The sequence below is a fragment of the Papaver somniferum genome, unplaced genomic scaffold, assembly GCF_003573695.1.
Source record: "Papaver somniferum cultivar HN1 unplaced genomic scaffold, ASM357369v1 unplaced-scaffold_10, whole genome shotgun sequence".
NCBI lineage: Eukaryota > Viridiplantae > Streptophyta > Magnoliopsida > Ranunculales > Papaveraceae > Papaver > Papaver somniferum.
In genome coordinates this window covers 10,481,414-10,501,826 of record NW_020618825.1, presented here as the reverse complement: position 1 = coordinate 10,501,826, position 20,413 = coordinate 10,481,414, and the positions used below count along the sequence as shown (strand labels likewise).

The 20,413-nt window shown below is 36.4% G+C and overlaps 1 pseudogene; it reads right to left on the bottom strand.

Moving 5' to 3' along the window:
• Positions 1–5,257: 5,257 nt before the first annotated feature.
• Positions 5,258–7,418, bottom strand: LOC113326091 (annotated as a pseudogene).
• Positions 7,419–20,413: the final 12,995 nt, after the last annotated feature.

The window sequence follows — 20,413 nt, the reverse complement described above, 5'->3', positions numbered from 1 at the left end:
TCGAGAAGTTGGTTACGTTAGTTAGATTGCTTCCGCTATGTCTATTTGGTGATTATATTCTGTTTGCAAATCAACTCATTATTGTATATGTATCATCTTAGAGGAGTTATTGTATGTATAATTCAGAGAATGTTTAGATTCGGGTTAATCTTTGTTTAGAACTTCTTTCTTATTTTTTTATATCCTTAGTGCCCCATTTTATAGCTAATCTTTCGGATTAGTCAGCTGTTAGCTTTGGGGGAGACACAATTTCGTGCAAGAACTTTCGTTGGAGTTGGGATGTAAAATTGATAGTCTACCAATAACATATCTACGAATGCCTATTGGTGCTTATAAGAGATGTATAGCTATTTGAGAGGTTGTTATAGAGAAGATGCAAAAAAGGTTAGCTCCTTGAAAGAGAAAATATTTAAACAAAGCTGGTAGATTGATTTTGATAAAAATATATATGGAAAGCATTGCGATTTACTTTCTCTCACTTTACGATATGCTTGTTTATGTAGAGAAGAGGTTAAAAAGTATTATGAGAAAAATATCATTAGGGAGAAGATGATGTGCAAACCAAAAAGAAAGGGAAGTTTGGGAATAAGGAATATAAGACTGGTTAACAGATCTCTTTTGGCAAAATGGCATCACAGATATTGCAGTGAGAGGACAGCTTTGCAGAGAAGATTGACTTGTGAGAAAACTAAGTCAAAGGATTCTGGTTTGGTTCCTTTACAAGCTAAAGAACCAATTGGTAGAAGCATGTGGATGGAGATTCAAAAAATTAACAAGGATTTTTATGATTCTGTTAATTTGCTGGTGAAAGATGACAAAAGTATAAAATTATGGTATGATTGCTGGCTATTTAAAGGGTCGTTGAAAGAGAAGTATCCAAGACTGTTCAAGATTAGTCTACAGAAAAACGAGATGGTGGCTAGCTTGAAGAATATGACATGGAAATTTTCTTTTACAAGGGACTGAACCCAAAAAATTACTAAAAGTACCCTCAAAAATTACCAAAGGCACCCCACAAACTTATTAAGAGCACTCCAGGACAACTGATAAAGGGACCCCCGCAGCGGATAGGAGGAGGTCATTTTCTTTTCCAAATTTCAAATTCAGAAAAGGCGAGAAGACTGGTTACTTCAAGGATAAAGGGTTCGAGAATCTTGAGCTGGAAAATCGGTTTATCTATGAAACAGAGAAGGGAATATAACGTGACTTTGTTGACTCTAAACTAATATGGAAGATACGTGGAAAGAAAAGGTGAGGATATCTTCTGTGCGATTTATTTCTATCATAGAGGAAGTTTGGGTTAATTTTGACAGCTCGTAAACGTGTAAGACAAGAAATAAAGCACAAAACTTTCTGTGAAATAAAAGGGAGATTAAATAGAGTTTCTAAGACTGTTGTGGTATATAAATAGAGGTGTACGAGTCACACACAACTTTAGAGATAGTTTAAAGGAAGTTTAAAAGAGAACAGAGCCGGAAAAAATCAAGTTGTAGGAATTGTTTCTGCTGGTGTAAAAAGGAAGAACACGAAGAACATTGATATGCTGAAGTCAGTTGAAAATCAACAACCATCGTAGAAACTATCGCCCCCGGAATTTCTTACAAAAGAATTTTAGCGACAGAGAGTTATCTTTTGCAACTGCAGCTTGTAACACTCAAATTTGTAACGTTAGTTCATCGTTGCAGATTTTCTGTTTTATATTATTATTTTCACATCCTTGTACACTTTTGAGCTGTGAACACATATTTTGAGCAAGAGATTACTATGAGGAACTAAACCCCTTTGCTTAAGCATCGGAGGAAGCCATTGTTTCAATAAAAGTGGTATATTTTTATTTTAATTATTTTTTGCAATTTCTTTTATGATTATTTTCCTTGACTAAAAATTGATTTAAGGATTTTTATTAAGCAATTGTATTTTTTTTCATAGAGCATGCTTAGCCTAGGGTTGCTGATGTTCTATGCTTTCGAACTACAGTTGTTATTCTGAAAATCTACTTTTGAAACATATTATAATAACTTTAAACGTAAGAAGTTTCATGAATATTGATTAGATTGAATCACTTTATTGGTCAATGGTGAAATCCCGAGTGTCAATGTTTTTTATAATCTTGATATGAAATTTCAATTGAGTTTTCTTTATTTAGTTTAAAATCAAAATATTTACAATTACGAGAATCAAATCTTATCTTATGACTATAAAAACTACATCAGATCTCCGTATGCAAGTGCAACTGGTAGCATAATCTATGTTATGGTTTATACAAGGCCGAATATCACATAAGCTCTAAGTGTGGTATGTAGATACATGGGAAGAACTGGGAAGGCCATTAGTAAGTCGAAAAGTGAATTTTGAGGTATCTAAGGGGAAGTATAAATGTCGGATTGGTGTTTGAAAAATGCAAAGGGGATTTAACAAATATTTTAGGTTATGTAGATTCTGATTATGCAAGTGATCTGGATAGAAGAAGTTGGTTGACATGTTATACTTTCACATTGTGTGGTAGTACTATTACTTGGAGGTTGATTTTGCAAAGTGCAATTGCATTATCTACAAATGAGGCAGAGTATATGACACGCTGAAGCAGTTAGAAGATATATGGTTGATGGGTTTGGTTGGTGATCTGGGGTTCAAGTAAGAGAGTGCAATTATGTATTGTGACAGTCAACATGCCGTTTAACTTGACCAAGGACCAGATATATCATGAGAGAAAAAATCAAATCAATATCAGATAACATTTTATCAATGATACAATTGAAGACGGGAAGATAGCTATTTTAACGTTCCTACAACTGATAACCCGACAGACATGTTGAATAAGCCTATACCAAATATCAGGTTCAAGGATTGCTTGGACTTGGTTGGTGTAATCAAATGCTGAAAGACTTTATGGGGCAGAGCGAAGACGATGATTGTTAATGGTATTCAAGTCAAGGTGGAAATTTGTTGAATATGACTCGAATAAGGTTAGTATTCTGTTGGGCTTGCTTCATATTTGGTCCATAAACCATTATTTCATTTGTGTCCTAAAGGCAAAAAAGGAAACGGAATAACAATAGGTCCTAGAAATAATATATTAGAGAGAGTTTGGTCCAGTTGACCTAGTCAACTGTCTGTTTGGTTCTTTTTGGAAATATAAATTATACTTTGGTCCTAAAAATTATGATTTGGTCCTAGGGTGATGTCATGGATTATGTAATTGTCATCTTGTAGTAGCAGAAATACCCTTTTAGATAAGGACCATATATATAGTCAAAAAGTAAGAGAGAAGTTCTCTCACCTCTTTTTTTTTTTTTTTTTTTTTTTTTTTTTTTTTTTTTTTTTTTTTTTTTTTTTTTTTTTTTTTTTTTTTTTCAGATTTACTTTTTCTCTGGTTTTTTCTTTTGTTGTTGCTACATAGAAAAGATGAAGATTTTCTAGGGTATTAATTTGCAGAGATGATGTGAAACAAGAAACGATGCCGCTACTGTTGAAGTTCTTCGTCTCCATCTTTTATTTTTCGTTTTCGTCAACTGTTGATATGAAACAAGCAACAAGATGATAAAGATGACGGAGAAACAAGAAGAAAACGATGACGACGATTTCATGGATCCGCTGCTGCTTTGGATGTATTTTTTTGATTTTGATGTTGAAAATCTAGATCTTGATTTTGCTGCTCGTGTTAAAGATGAAGTTCTGCTGCTGTTAAAGACGATGATGTTTGCTGCTGCTGTTGAAGATGACGAAGATGATGCTACTGCAGTTCATTCCAGAAATGAACTCTGTTTTTTTTAAAGTTATTATATGGAATTCATTTCTGGAATGAACTCTGTTTTTTTTTAGGTTTTTATATGGAGTTCATTTCTGGAATGAACTCTGTTTTTTTAGGTTTTTATATGGAGTTCATTTCTGGAATGAACTCTGGTATTTTTGAGATTTTATATGGAGTTCATTTCTGGAATGAACTCTGTTTTTTTTAGGTTTTTATATGGAGTTCATATTCTGGAAAGAACTCTGGTTTATATGTTTTCTGAAAAAATAAGTAGAAATCAACAGGAGTTCATTTTGACGAATGAACTGCTACAAGAAAATAAGTAAAAATTAACACGGAAGGTTAATTTTGTCTGTTTTATACTCCCTCCGTACCACATATATAGGCACAGGGACCAATTCTCTTAGATTAAGAAACTTTTATTGATTTTATACATTTCTATGCTTTTTCCTGTTTTACCCTTAATTATATTTCCAATGTTAGAGACATATACTCAATGTGATGATTCCCAAGCAAATAAATAGGGGTAATATAAGTAAAAAAGCGTTATGAAATTTGGACTTCGCCTATATAGTGGTACAAGGAAAAATGGAAATTCCGCCTATATAATAGGTACGGAGGGAGTATTTTTTAAATTATTATGGACCAAACAATAAAGGCGTTTTCCCAAAGGACTAAACAGAGATGGGACCACCTAAAAAAAACCAAACGATATTTTTCCCATGTCGATTAAAAGGAAATAAAGGAAAGTTTAGAAGATAAATGAAACTTTTAGGAAAAAATGAAACTTTACAATAAAAGTAACTCTTATTTTTTTCCTCAGTAGTGAGAAACCAATGTAATCTAGATTGGGAGTGAGGCACCAAGGGGACTGGATCTTGAGAGGTGTTTTAGTGATATCCTTGTAAAATTGATATAGGGTGAAATCATCTCGTCGTCTCATTTCTATTTTCAAATCTTGCTTGTGCTTAAGCCATTTGTTCAAAGAAAAGAGAAATATCATCAGGAAGCGTATATCTCATTTAGTTGATCAAGGAAAAAAGAAAGGAAAAATGTTTCCAAGTTGGATACCCGATCTCAATCCAACACTCAGAGGCGTGGATCTCACCTTTCTTTGAGGAGCAAATGGGAAGCAGAGAACTGCCATTAGTGTAGGGGGCCATAAAAGTTGGTGGGCATTATTAAAACCAATGGAAACTTGAATTGTATCTAGGAATAATGCAAATATTCTGTCGAGATTATGCCTATAGTATTTCTCTAATTTGAGTACAGATACAGTAAAAGTCAAAAAACAAATTTTCAATTCAATTATAGATGGGCGTAAGAGATTAAACAATTAAGATTAAAATGCATTTAGTATCAAGGTAACACTATTCCGGTTAAGAACCAGAAGTGTTAGTTGATCATGTAAATGCACCTTAGCTTACTTTATTATGAACTCATAAATCAGTAATCCAGATAGCTACCACAGCAAACCCACATCATGATTCAAAAATAAGAAATTAGCAAAGACACGAAATTGAAATCGGGAAACACAAGTCCCTATTAAGTACCAACTCGGGACTAATACTGATAACGAGATGTCGCAAGGCATGTTGCAGTTTACTCATCATCGTCAACATCCACCAAACGGATCTGAACTCCACCAACAATAACCTCACCACTTCGAGGAATCAAACTCACAACCAATTTCTCTGAGCTTTCAGCATCAATTTCTTCAAGTAAAGTACTGATACCCAATTCCAAACTTGAGGTGTGAGTATGAACTGCACCATTAGATGATCCATGATGAGCATGAGGAACTTTCACAAAACTACCAGCTAATTCTCCGTTATGGGGACCGGCTAGTCCTGCAATTGGTTTTGTCACGTAAACATCGAACCTTGCTGTTGACCCGTGTGGAATCTGTATTCCATCCACGAATAAAACTTCAACTGCATCTGCTTTCTCATTTTTGGTCCTTGATGTCTTTGGCCTTTGCACTAGCACTTGGATTGGCTCTGTTAAGTTTGTTGGGCTTGATCCAAACTCGGAAACTGGTTTTAGTTTCAGTGAGTCACCTGCGCTCCTTGTCTGTGCTGCATTCTGGAGTTTCTTGTACTTTCGACGAATTGTTGTCCATGCAAGGGGTTCTGGAGCGTAACTATATCTCAGGCTCTCCGGGGTTAGACAATCCTTCACCTGCACGGATGTATAATGTAAGAGTCGGGCCTTATAACACGCTAATTTCAAGTATATATGAATTTGAATAATGATCGGCCACAATTATAACCTATTATGATGAGAGGGTGTAATCGAGAATGACCTACCTTAACCTTGACAACTTGGCGATTCTCATCATAGAAGATGAAAGCTGATTCGAGCCAATCAGGATCTCTGAACTCAACTTTCTGTCCACGGAGTTTGCTATAGATATCCCACATACGACCCATATTACCATGGTGACCGTAAAACACAGGATCCTTACCGGCAGTGGCGAAGTTTCCCATATTATGGTAAGGGGTTTGAAGAGGTCCAACCCATTGATGAAAAACGTTGTGCAAAGCCTCATTCCTCCCTTGTGCTTCAGCAGGCTTCTCTCCACCCCTTTGTGCTTTCCCCATGAAAAGCGCTGGTAGTTGCAACGTTTCTTTGAAATACTATCAATCTCAGCTAAGTTCCGAATTTCAGTTTCAGCAATTTGTTGAGAATTTTCTTTGGGATTAGGTGCATCCGATGTTATATCATACTTGTAATCGATCATCGACGTATAATGTTCTTTGTTCCGAGTTCCATCATAAAGAGGTGAGTTAACATTCTGGTACATCTTCGGCAAGTACATCCCTTTAGGAGTATCCCAGTTCCAGAAAGGGATAGCAAAAGTATCATCACCAATGAGTTTCCCAAGAATTCTCTCCCAGAAGTAGAGGTAGTAACGATGCCATGGAAGGAAAAACCAACTTCCATGAATTTGAAGCAGAGTGTTTGAATTCAACTGATTAAAAGCTCCATTACAGAAAGTGCAGTGAATGGTGGCTTGCTGACCGAAACTCCACGGATCGTCCTTTGGTAATGCTTTCATCGCAGCAATGGCTTTTTCGAATTTCGCAATGTCATCAGAATTATATTTGTGGGCAGCTTTGCGGACTCGTAATGGCTCTGAAGATGATGGTGGTTTGAAATCGACGATGTTGGCTGAGGAATAAGGTGGACAGCAGTTAATTTTTTGTTTGGTTTCATCATCGGTTGCGGATGGTTTGCTGGGATCACAAGTTGCCAAGTCAGGCGGTACCATTGGAGCTCCAATTGCATTGTTGGCAATAGTAGCAGTGGCTCCATGCACTACTCCCAACCCTAAGAGCACATTTCTCCTATCAATGCCGCCATTGTGAGTAGGTTCTTGATTTTGGTTGTGGTTGAGCTCACAAGAGGTGTATGGTGTGCGGTTTGAAAGGCGAACAGATCCGCAATTGTTTGTTTTGGACGACCTACGGAGAGGGTTTCCAGAAACGGTGGAATTGGAGATTGTGGTGGTGGCTAAGTGGGAGAGAGACATCGGAAATGATTTCAGTAGAACTGGATTGAGTTGTGGGATGATGGAATCGAAAATGGTATATAGCTAGCTGAATGACCGCTCGTTAACAGCATTGTCTGATGTGGCTGATAGAGTGTCTTTTTATTCTTCCCACGTCACTTAAAACCAAAATGCTTCTGATTTTTTTTGGTTTTGTCGCAATCATGCACCCTCACATAATCGATTGATTTTATGAAACATGAATTAACTAGATAACCTAGGTGTTATTGAACATAAATTGAAAACTCTTCCTGCCGTGAGATATTCATCAAATTTAACATCATGAACAACAAGCAAACCTTTGTTCGTCTTTTATTTGATTCTCATCTCCTCCCAAAATCTTCCGTCTTCATTACTGATTATTTTTTCCACAAAACCACAATATTTTATTGTTTATGGTCGTCCAAAACATCTAAATCATCTTGATTGAGATAGTTATAAAAATCTATAAAAGTAAAAATCAATATGAAAAAACCTTTGATCCCGGTCAGAATGACTAATTGCTGACAACCTTTGATCTATCTACAAAAATATTTCTAAACCTAATTAATTGGTCATTTAGCATTGTTCATTAACAATAATCCTCAAAAATAACAAATTTAAGACAAGGAATCTCACGGGCCATGAAAGACCTTCTGATATTAGCGAGTCCTAGAAATCTGATCTAGGATTTCAAACGATTTGTTTACTTGTAACCATACTATCTCGGTTGTTATATGTTTAGTATTTTAAACGTTTATCTATAAAATTTTTTTGAAGAAGAACTATATTCTTCTCTTCGGAAGAAGAAGAAGAGCAAAAGAAGATCGAAAATTTAGTTTTAGTTTTTATAATTATTATGACGTGTTGTAGCATTAGATTCCTCCCTCCACCAAGTCGTTGCCACGTCAGAAAACGTTGTCAACCAGCTGTTACAGCGTCAAGTAGCAGGATTGATGATGGAATATACGATGGCTAGTGTGTTTATTTATATAAACGATGAGGTGAAAAATAGGGTGATGAATAGCCATAAGAATTATACACCGAAATGTCCCATCTTCGTAGTTTAAGGACATTTCGGTCCTCTTCGTAGTTTAAGGACATTTCGGTCCCAATGCAAGTTTAAGGACATTGCGGTCCCATCTACGTAGTTTTAGAACATTTCGGTTCCATCTTCGTAGTTTAAGGACGTTTCGGTCCTCTCTTCGTAGTTTAAGGACATTGCGGTCCCAATGCAAGTTTAAGGACATTGCGGTCCCATCTTCGTAGTTTTAGAACATTTCGGTTCCATCTTCGTAGTTTAAGGACGTTTCGGTCCTCTCTTCGTAGTTTAAGGACATTGCGGTCCCATCTTCGTAGTTTTAGAACATTTCGGTTCCCTTCGTAGAATAATTCTTGTACTCTTGGTTTCTTGGTTTCTTCGATAGAATACTTTTTGTACTCTCTCGACAACTCATAGGATTTCAACCTATTATTGTTGTTCTTTTTCTCATCACCTCTTGGTGATTGTTTTGTTCTCTTTTTTTTTTCTTTCTTCACAACATGAATGTTGTTTCTTCTTCTCTTATTCCAGTCACGCTATTTTTGCGAAACCTTCACACTTCTTTGTTCTTCAAGATTCTCTCACAATCTTGTCGTCTTTACAAAGTCTGCCACACTTTGTAGGATCTCCAAGTTTCTGCCACAAACTCTTCAACCACACTTCACTTCTTCCAACATGTTTAACAGCTTTCTGCAATACCTCTGACAGAACTGTCACACTTGCTTCCGTTACGCTTCTGTAACGATTCTTCTTTGTAACACCCAAACTGTTACAAATTTTCAATAACACTTTCTTTCTTTTTTTTTTTTTTTTTTTTTTAAACGGACCTTGTGACCATCTAGGGCAGTAATGGTACGTCCCTGGTCTTGACCACAGACTCCTTCTCTGTTTGAAACTCTAGCAGCTACGAACTTAGTTCGTGTTTCTTCCATTGTTGGTCTTCTCTTTCTTCCATCAAACCTCAACCCTTGATCATGGCAGCAACATCTCTGAGCTCCTCATCAATCACCAAATCCGATCACCATACTCTGTTCCGGTGTAACACTGTCTTCTCCATCAACCATGAATCACGGTAATCCCATAACTCATCCCCTTTCTTCTCAACTGCACGATTTTCCGGATACAATGACTACTTCAACCCGTGAGCATCACCATTCACAACATCACAAAGAATAAACATCGACAGAAACAATCAACAACCGCCATACTCAGTTGCAAACACAACTCATAGCGCACCGAACTCTGTATGTCAATCTCTCCATATTGATCGCAGCAACAATTCTTTACGGATTTGTTCAATCAAATCTCGTCCAAAAAACTCCAAACTGTAAACCTTCAACTCGGAAACTCTAACTTCTCATCACCTCCTTCCATCCACCAATCGTCATCACAGTTCCGTTGATTCCAACAACATCTTTTCTTCTACCTGAGCATCATCGTATTGATCATAGTCAATCGACACAAACCCTAGTTTCACCATCTGGTTCCACCTTGGACAAAAATTCCACGAACTTGACCTCAACCAATCAACGAAATATGACAGCAACCACCGATTTCTATTCTTCTGTTCCTCAACTTGTGACCATCTTGGCTGCAGGTTTAGGGCAGCAATATGGTACGTCAACATCACACGAACACGACTTGACAGGAAGCAAGTTACGGAGCAGCGGAACTTCGCACAAGACGAACGTAACATCATGACTTGCAAAACCTTCAAATTTATCGGACCTCTTCAAGCTTTTGAGAAACTCCAACGTGATCAACAATTTTTTTTTTTTTTTTTTTTTTTTTTTTGACTCAAAACCTAAACCCTAAACCGATGAAAAACTTCCCTAACTCTTTCTCCTTCTCCTCTCTCTTCCTCTAACCTCGCTCTGATACCATGTTAAGGATCGAGCAAGAGAGAGGAGAGCATAAACGCGGAAGAATTAAAAGACTACATTGATAATAATTCTTGGTGTATAATTCTTATGACTTAACAGCCTATTTATATTGTTCACAAACTTGACGACCACTCAAGGCACTTTCCTACCTAAGATCAAACTCTAAACATAGACACTTTCCTAATATAACTCAAACTCCTTAAAGTGTATATCTCCTAAATATAGACTCCTATATTATTTCCTAATACCCTCCCTCAAGATGGAGCATGTAGATCACGAATGCCCATCCTGGACAAAAGAAATTTAACTTCAGTTTTCTTCTTTTTTTTTTCAACACTTTGGTGAAAAAAAATCTTCAGATCGTAGTTTAAGGACGTTTCGGTCCCCTTCGTAGTTTAAGGAAATTTCGGTCTCCTTCGTAGTTTAAGGACATTACGGTCCCATCTTCATAGTTTAAGGACATTTCGGTCCTCTTCGTAGTTTAAGGACGTTTCGGTCCCCTTCGTAGTTTAAGGACATTACGGTCCCATCTTCGTAGTTTAAGGACATTTCGGTCCTCTTCGTAGTTTAAGGACATTTCGGTCCCAATGCAAGTTTAAGGACATTGCGGTCCCATCTTCGTAGTTTTAGAACATTTCGGTTCATCTTCGTAGTTTAAGGACGTTTCGGTCCTCTCTTCATAGTTTAAGGACATTGCGGTCCCAATGCAAGTTTAAGGACATTGCGGTCCCATCTTCGTAGTTTTAGAACATTTCGGTTCCATCTTCGTAGTTTAAGGACGTTTCGGTCCTCTCTTCGTAGTTTAAGGACATTGCGGTCCCATCTTCGTAGTTTTAGAACATTTCGGTTCCCTTCGTAGAATACTTCTTGTACTCTTGGTTTCTTGGTTTCTTCGATAGAATACTTTTTGTACTCTCTCGACAACTCATAGGATTTCAACCTATTATTGTTGTTCTTTTTCTCATCACCTCTTGGTGATTGTTTTCTTCTCTCTTTTTTTTTTCTTTCTTCACAACATGAATGTTGTTGCTTCTTCTCTTATTCCAGTCACGCTATTTTTGCGAAACCTTCACACTTCTTTGTTCTTCAAGATTCTCTCACAATCTTGTCGTCTTTACAAAGTCTGCCACACTTTGTAGGATCTCCAAGTTTCTGCCACAAACTCTTCAACCACACTTCACTTCTTCCAACATGTTTAACAGCTTTCTGCAATACCTCTGACAGAACTGACACACTTGCTTCCGTTACGCTTCTGTAACGATTCATCTTTGTAACACCCAAACTGTTACAAATTTTCAATAACACTTTCTTTCTTTCTTTCCTTTTTTTTTTTTTTTTTTTAAACGGACCTTGTGACCATCTAGGGCAGTAATGGTACGTCCCTGGTCTTGACCACAGACTTCTTCTCTGTTTGAAACTCTAGCAGCTACGAACTTAGTTCGTGTTTCTTCCATTGTTGGTCTTCTCTTTCTTCCATCAAACCTCAACCCTTGATCATGGCAGCAACATCTCTGAGCTCCTCATCAATCACCAAATCCGATCACCATACTCTGTTCCGGTGTAACACTGTCTTCTCCATCAACCATGAATCACGGTAATCCCATAACTCATCCCCTTTCTTCTCAACTGCACGATTTTCCGGATACAATGACTACTTCAACCCGTGAGCATCACCATTCACAACATCACAAAGAATAAACATCGACAGAAACAATCAACAACCGCCATACTCAGTTGCAAACACAACTCATAGCGCACCGAACTCTGTATGTCAATCTCTCCATATTGATCGCAGCAACAATTCTTTACGGATTTGTTCAATCAAATCTCGTCCAAAAAACTCCAAACTGTAAACCTTCAACTCGGAAACTCTAACTTCTCATCACCTCCTTCCATCCACCAATCGTCATCACAGTTCCGTTGATTCCAACAACATCTTTTCTTCTACCTGAGCATCATCGTATTGATCATAGTCAATCGACACAAACCCTAGTTTCACCATCTGGTTCCACCTTGGACAAAAATTCCACGAACTTGACCTCAACCAATCAACGAAATATGACAGCAACCACCGATTTATATTCTTCTGTTCCTCAACTTGTGACCATCTTGGCTGCAGGTTTAGGGCAGCAATATGGTACGTCAACAGCACACGAACACGACTTGACAGGAAGCAAGTTACGGAGCAGCGGAACTTCGCACAAGACGAACGTAACATCATGACTTGCAAAACCTTCAAATTTATCGGACCTCTTCAAGCTTTTGAGAAACTCCAACGTGATCAACAATTTTTTTTTTTTTTTTTTTTTTTTTTGACTCCAAACCTAAACCCTAAACCGATGAAAAACTTCCCTAACTCTTTCTCCTTCTCCTCTCTCTTCCTCTCACCTCGCTCTGATACCATGTTAAGGATCGAGCAAGAGAGAGGAGAGCATAAACGCGGAAGCATTAAAAGACTACATTGATAATAATTCTTGGTGTATAATTCTTATGGCTTAACATCCTATTTATATTGTTCACAAACTTGACGACCACTCAAGGTACTTTCCTACCTAAGATCAAACTCTAAACATAGACACTTTCCTAATATAACTCAAACTCCTTAAAGTGTATATCTCCTAAATATAGACTCCTATATTATTTCCTAATACCCTCCCTCAAGATGGAGCATGTAGATCACGAATGCCCATCCTGGACAAAAGAAATTTAACTTCAGTTTTCTTCTTTTTTTTTTCAACACTTTGGTGAAACAAAAATCTTCAGATCGTAGTTTAAGGACGTTTCGGTCCCCTTCGTAGTTTAAGGACATTTCGGTCTCCTTCGTAGTTTAAGGACATTACGGTCCCATCTTCGTAGTTTAAGGACATTTCGGTCCTCTTCGTAGTTTAAGGACGTTTCGGTCCCCTTCGTAGTTTAAGGACATTACGGTCCCATCTTCGTAGTTTAAGGACATTTCGGTCCTCTTCGTAGTTTAAGGACATTTCGGTCCCAATGCAAGTTTAAGGACATTGCTGTCCCATCTTCGTAGTTTTAGAACATTTCGGTTCCATCTTCGTAGTTTAAGGACGTTTCGGTCCTCTCTTCGTAGTTTAAGGACATTGCGGTCCCAATGCAAGTTTAAGGACATTGCGGTCCCATCTTCGTAGTTTTAGAACATTTCGGTTCCATCTTCGTAGTTTAAGGACGTTTCGGTCCTCTCTTCGTAGTTTAAGGACATTGCGGTCCCATCTTCGTAGTTTTAGAACATTTCGGTTCCCTTCGTAGAATAATTCTTGTACTCTTGGTTTCTTGGTTTCTTCGATAGAATACTTTTTGTACTCTCTCGACAACTCATAGGATTTCAACCTATTATTGTTGTTCTTTTTCTCATCACCTCTTGGTGATTGTTTTCTTCTCTCTTTTTTTTCTTTCTTCACAACATGAATGTTGTTTCTTCTTCTCTTATTCCAGTCACGCTATTTTTGCGAAACCTTCACACTTCTTTGTTCTTCAAGATTCTCTCACAATCTTGTCGTCTTTACAAAGTCTGCCACACTTTGTAGGATCTCCAAGTTTCTGCCACAAACTCTTCAACCACACTTCACTTCTTCCAACATGTTTAACAGCTTTCTGCAATACCTCTGACAGAACTGTCACACTTGCTTCCGTTACGCTTCTGTAACGATTCTTCTTTGTAACACCCAAACTGTTACAAATTTTCAATAACACTTTCTTTCTTTCCTTTTTTTTTTTTTTTTTTTTAAACGGACCTTGTGACCATCTAGGGCAGTAATGGTACGTCCCTGGTCTTGACCACAGAATCCTTCTCTGTTTGAAACTCTAGCAGCTACGAACTTAGTTCGTGTTTCTTCCATTGTTGGTCTTCTCTTTCTTCCATCAAACCTCAACCCTTGATCATGGCAGCAACATCTCTGAGCTCCTCATCAATCACCAAATCCGATCACCATACTCTGTTCCGGTGTAACACTGTCTTCTCCATCAACCATGAATCACGGTAATCCCATAACTCATCCCCTTTCTTCTCAACTGCACGATTTTCCGGATACAATGACTACTTCAACCCGTGAGCATCACCATTCACAACATCACAAAGAATAAACATCGACAGAAACAATCAACAACCGCCATACTCAGTTGCAAACACAACTCATAGCGCACCGAACTCTGTATGTCAATCTCTCCATATTGATCGCAGCAACAATTCTTTACGGATTTGTTCAATCAAATCTCGTCCAAAAAACTCCAAACTGTAAACCTTCAACTCGGAAACTCTAACTTCTCATCACCTCCTTCCATCCACCAATCGTCATCACAGTTCCGTTGATTCCAACAACATCTTTTCTTCTACCTGAGCATCATCGTATTGATCATAGTCAATCGACACAAACCCTAGTTTCACCATCTGGTTCCACCTTGGACAAAAATTCCACGAACTTGACCTCAACCAATCAACGGAATATGACAGCAACCACCGATTTCTATTCTTCTGTTCCTCAACTTGTGACCATCTTGGCTGCAGGTTTAGGGCAGCAATATGGTACGTCAACAGCACACGAACACGACTTGACAGGAAGCAAGTTACGGAGCAGCGGAACTTCGCACAAGACGAACGTAACATCATGACTTGCAAAACCTTCAAATTTATCGGACCTCTTCAAGCTTTTGAGAAACTCCAACGTGATCAACAATTTTTTTTTTTTTTTTTTTTTTTTTGACTCAAAACCTAAACCCTAAACCGATGAAAAACTTCCCTAACTCTTTCTCCTTCTCCTCTCTCTTCCTCTCACCTCGCTCTGATACCATGTTAAGGATCGAGCAAGAGAGAGGAGAGCATAAACGCGGAAGCATTAAAAGACTACATTGATAATAATTCTTGGTGTATAATTCTTATGGCTTAACAGCCTATTTATATTGTTCACAAACTTGACGACCACTCAAGGCACTTTCCTACCTAAGATCAAACTCTAAACATAGACACTTTCCTAATATAACTCAAACTCCTTAAAGTGTATATCTCCTAAATATAGACTCCTATATTATTTCCTAATAGTATAAGATGCATATGATAGAACTGGTTAGTTTTTTAGATTTCGTTCGCTCCAAATGAGACAATGAGTCTGTCATCTTTTCCTTCTCTTTTAAGTGTGGACTTTGGGAGATGATCACTTTCTTAGGTAAGATTGATTAAGATCCACCATTACAGGAATTCTGCATTAATTGATTCTTTTCTACCGAGACATAGCTTCACGTGGTACATGTCGAGACAACAAGATTTTTTTTTATTTTTTTTCTTCACAAAAGAGGAATAACCTCATAACAGTATATGATAATGTAGCCGATTTTCAAAATAGGAAACAGTTACTGGATTTTTCTGGATCATTACACTGGCAAATTCAAAGTATCTACACCAATTTTTGATTATCCATCCTAATTTTACAGACTTAAAAACCATTCTAGAATTCCAGAAAGATCATATGATGCCACGGGGATTAATTAGTTTTGAGACAAAACTAACTTGTTTTACCGCACAAAATCCATCCTACTACTTCTCTTGTCGCTCACACTATTGGCAAAATGAAATGCTTTTTCAAATTACCTCTGTACCAGACAGTGAAACTCACATTATACTGGGAACTAGTATATGCTTAGTTTCCCTACAAATTTTGAATCTACCATATTATATTATATTTTTTTTGGTTTTCCCTATTTCCTATCCTCATTTTTCCTATTTCCCATTCCTTTCACAGTTTCTAAAGTTAATCTATTTTTAATTCTTTTTTGTCCTATTTACCACCTATAAAAGTGAACCAAATTAAATTAGTCATGACCATAACTATTAACATTTCAACATTTTTGTTTATCTTCTTCTTTACCGATCAAGACAAAAACCTAAGAAGACGATCAAGTAAAAACTCTTAGTTCACGTACAAGGTAGTTAATATCGTGTGTCGGTATCGTATCGACCGGGTCCTATACACCTATACAAGTGATAATATCTGTTTTTACAGGCGATATATCATTTAATATAGAATTTCAAATAATTATAAAACCATAGTAAAAAATAATAAGAATCATACACATATCTCAAATTTCCAAAATACAAGGTGGTTTATTAGCCAGCGTTGTGATTGTTGTCCCATTATGCCGGTAAATTTTTTTATTATCCTTCATATTTATTTTTTATATTTCTCTGCCTTGCAATCGAAATGTGGTTTCCATCTTATATCTTACCATATAGTCATTAATTTTATATTATAAATATATTAGGGCTTTTTACCTTCTCCAATTGACATTGTACTTGTCTGTAAAGACTAGATGCATGTTGATGAAAAATTTATTCACGAAACCGATATTATCGATGCACAAGTAAAACCTATATATCGGTCTGTACCGGCCTGTACAATCGATAATATCATTTCGTCTTTGTATCGCCGATATTTTCGATATCGTATAGGTATTTTCTGATATCCGATAAAAACCTGTAATATCGGTTGTACAACCGATATTGACTACCTTGGTCACGTATAAGAGTTAATTGGCGATTAATAATCAAAATAAAAACCTAAGAAAATGATCAAGTTAAGGTCATGTATAAGAGGTAATTGGCAATTAATTAAAATCATTATTATTATGAGAGATTCATTAATGAAAATCCAAGAGAAAATATAAAAATTAAGAACCATAGATTACCGTAAAAGCCACCACTGTAAAATCCTAGTCGAGATAATTACAGTAATGTTGGGTCTCGAACAAATTTGTATAGGACAGTAACCATGTTGGCTATACAATGAAAGGAATAAGGAATGCATCAGCTGTATTAAAGTCCATGAATGCAAGTTGGATAATTTGATCGGGTATTTACTTGGTGATTGGGTGGTGGTGGATTAAGGATGGGGAAGAAGACGAAGTGGTCGGTGGTGGACAATAAATTAGATTTTTTGTTTAATAGTCTAGTGTAAATAAAAAATCAAAGGGATAGGATTTAAGATACACATAAATATATATTGGTGGTAAATAAGATTTTTGAGATGGAAAATTAGGTGGATGGGAAATAGGAAAAATGAGGATAAGAAATAGGGAAAACCTTTTTTTTTTTTTTTGACAATTAACATATTTCAATTCATTCAACTCAAAACAGTGATTACATGTTCACTTACAAGAATCTACTATTTTCAAATTAAAGCATGTTATCAGAATTAAAATCTGTACGAGAATTTGTGTTTAATATTGTTTACGAAAAATATCGACAAATTAAGTGAATCACATAATAAAATACTGATATACTTTTAGTGATGACAAGATCTGCTTACCAAAGCCAATAAACTAAATAAGTTTGACAAAAGAGATTAAAGTTTCTTCCTGGAAATGACATATAATTGATTGGCAAAATCAAATAACATAATGACTGTGGGTAGGTAAGGTGTCAAGTTGACAAAAAAAAAGATTATAGGTTCCGTAAAAAGGATATGGTTTATTCATTTGGATCTAATTCTAAGTCATTATTGCCAAATTTGACGATAGTTTTTGCTCAGTAATCTAAGTCATTATCACTCTTTAATTGTGTCAATTTTCTTCCTCCACGGCATATATCCATCCTAGCGCATGATTCATCACCTTATATCCATATCCTAACGCATGATACGGTGGAAAGTGGACCTGTAAATCCTTTTGGTAGTGGCGTCCTTTGTCTGAATGATTCATCACTATCTCATGGCTTTGCAGCTTTGCTTGGCAAGATATATATCCTAAGAAGCATGTCGAAGCTTTTTACACTGGAAAAAGATAAAGTAAATACATGCTTTAAATAATCGTGATAACTTGTTCAAAAAATGATCGAAGTCCTAGATTCTAAAGGTGTGCGCTCCCGTTCGGAGAAAAGTTTAAGTTCACACGAACAACTTTTTGTATAGTAATGATTCTTAAAAAGAAAAATCACTGTTGCAAGTCAAAAAGAAGTGGAAAAAATGAGATGCATCGTGATTCACATGGTGGTAATATGTAGACAGCAAAATCAACAACCAAGATATTCCATGAGAATGCTCCATGTGATTTCACAGCGAATTGAATGAGAGTGCATTGAATATTATTTACTACGGTAGGACGTGGTGCAGTTGAAGTGTTACGATCTCCAACAATCAATTGGATGTGCATTGAATCCTTTATTTAAATTACTCTGTTATATGCTAGCAGCCGTGATTTAATTAAGAAAATTATTGTATAAATAGAAGAATTAGGTGGTGGTTCTGCACTAGGAATACTGCCCGAATATCTTTTAGATCATTAACGATCTTGAGGAGCATATCAATATAAGCACGAAGCTATCATTTAGTTGTTCTGGAAGAAAAAAAACCATTAGTTTTGATATGCAAGATCTCCATCGGCCGGGCAATCAGCCGAGATTCCCCAGCTAGGCAACTTCCTTGACAAAACACATGGGAAGCGGAAAACATCTGGTAAACTATTTTTTTTTCTTTTTGAAGCATGTAATTTATTTTTATAGTTGGCCATAAATGTTATCGATGATGAGGTAGGTAAGCATTATTGAACCGGATAATACACGTTGTTTTTCTTTTTAGCTGCAAACTACATAGTTACTTATGGTCCTTCTCAGAAAATTTTCAAAATGAAAGGTGGAGGGGAAACCATTAATAGGTCCTGGTTAACATATATGGTTTTCTAGCATATTTGTGTTCGGGTAAAGCATAATGTTTTTATTCATGTAGGTGGCGATAATGTTTTTGTTGCATTATTGAATCGGATAACATACATATACACGTAGATCAACCATGTTTTATGTCCCATTCGATTTCAGTTATTGATCCCATTTGAATTAGTATTAGCTTAGCATCGTGAATCTCGTGGAGTAATTAACAAATTTCTCAACTGTTGAATAATGATTTACAGTAAATAATTTGGGTGCTCTGGCAACTAATAACTGACTTTTTGTGTTATTAACAAAATGAATTAGTATCGGCTAATGTATCTTAGCGTCGTGGATCTCATGTAATAATTAACTTCTCAAGAGTTGGATTATATCTTAGAAGCATATGCGGATCTCATGTAATAATTAATTTCATAATTAAGCATAAATAATAATTTGAGTTTTATTACGTTTATCTTCTGATTCCTTGTTTAGAAATGACAATAAAGCAATGTACGGGTTTGAAGTGTGCACAAATTTGTGCACCTAGTAAGTCTATAAGTATAACTTACTCACTTTAACAGCTCTAAGGAGATCAGGGTAAGGAAGGAGGCTTCCAGTTTTCACCGAGAGGCGATAAGGCCCGTCAGATCAGCTAACCAAAAAAAAAAAAAAAACAATCGGTCATTGGATTTCAAGTAGGTGTTGGTGTACCGTGCAAACGACTATGTTTTTTTTTAGTATACCAAACAGCCACGGTTTTTAAAATTGCAGCGCTTAGTTGTCAGATTAGCATCGTGAATCTCATGCAATAATTATTAATAAATTTCTCAATCGTTGAATTATGATTTATAGTACATAATTTGGGTACTCTGGCAACTAATAAGTGACCTTTTGTGTTATCAACAAAATGAATTAGTATCAACTAATGTATCTTAGCATCGTGGATCTCATGTATTAGTTACTTCATAAGTGTTGGATTATATGTTGATAACACCACATATATGCGAATCTCACGTAATAATAAATTCCATAATTAAGCATAAATAATAATCAGCGCTTAATTGGAGGCTCACTAAATTTATACCCACACTAGAAAAATTAGAGGGCTTCCAAAATGATGATGGTGAAATATCATTTTACCCTTTTCTAAAAGTTAACCCTAAAATTCTATTAACACTTAAGATAGGTCCCCAATTTTCATTCGAACCCGAAACTCTTCTTCTTCTCCTCCCATTCCTCTCCCTATCGTCCCCATTTTCTCCATTAACGATTGTGGAGAAATATTTTTTTCATCCGATTTATAATTGCAGTTTCAGAAAAAAGGTCGTTAACATCGAAGTTTTGTTGCTTAACGATTTTTGATCTGCATGTGGAATTTATGAAAAATCATTAACCATTAGGGTGGAGGTGAAAACGACCCTACCAATAATTTTTTCCCTAGTTTTGAGTCGTTGGTTACGAAGTTTTTTTCTTAACCATTCTTGAACTGCATGTTTCATTCATGATGAGTCGTTAACCATTAGGTGCAGGTGAAAAAATTCTTTCGACGACCCTTTTTAAT